Genomic DNA, 279 nt, shown 5'->3' with positions numbered 1-279 from the left:
CCTAGAACATCAACATCTCGTGCCTACCAAGTGATGGATGTAGAAACCAATATTTAAAGAGGCGACAGGAAGGATTAAAAACAGATAAATTTGATGTAATTGGTTTGAATTCATCACCCGCACTCTTATTCAGAACGGTTTTTGATAAATCTTGGAAATTTTAGCGAGAACAGGGCGAGAGAATCCACCAAGACATCAGGACTTTGGAGGAGCGATATCAAGGAAGGTGGACATCTACATGATGGTTGACAATTGTTGGAGCTTATGACAAAATCAGTC

This window comes from Ctenocephalides felis, unplaced genomic scaffold (assembly GCF_003426905.1).
Source record: "Ctenocephalides felis isolate EL2017-DRISC unplaced genomic scaffold, ASM342690v1 CF-g0.4_SCAFFOLD_01098, whole genome shotgun sequence".
NCBI lineage: Eukaryota > Metazoa > Arthropoda > Insecta > Siphonaptera > Pulicidae > Ctenocephalides > Ctenocephalides felis.
This window is presented reverse-complemented; position numbering follows the sequence as displayed.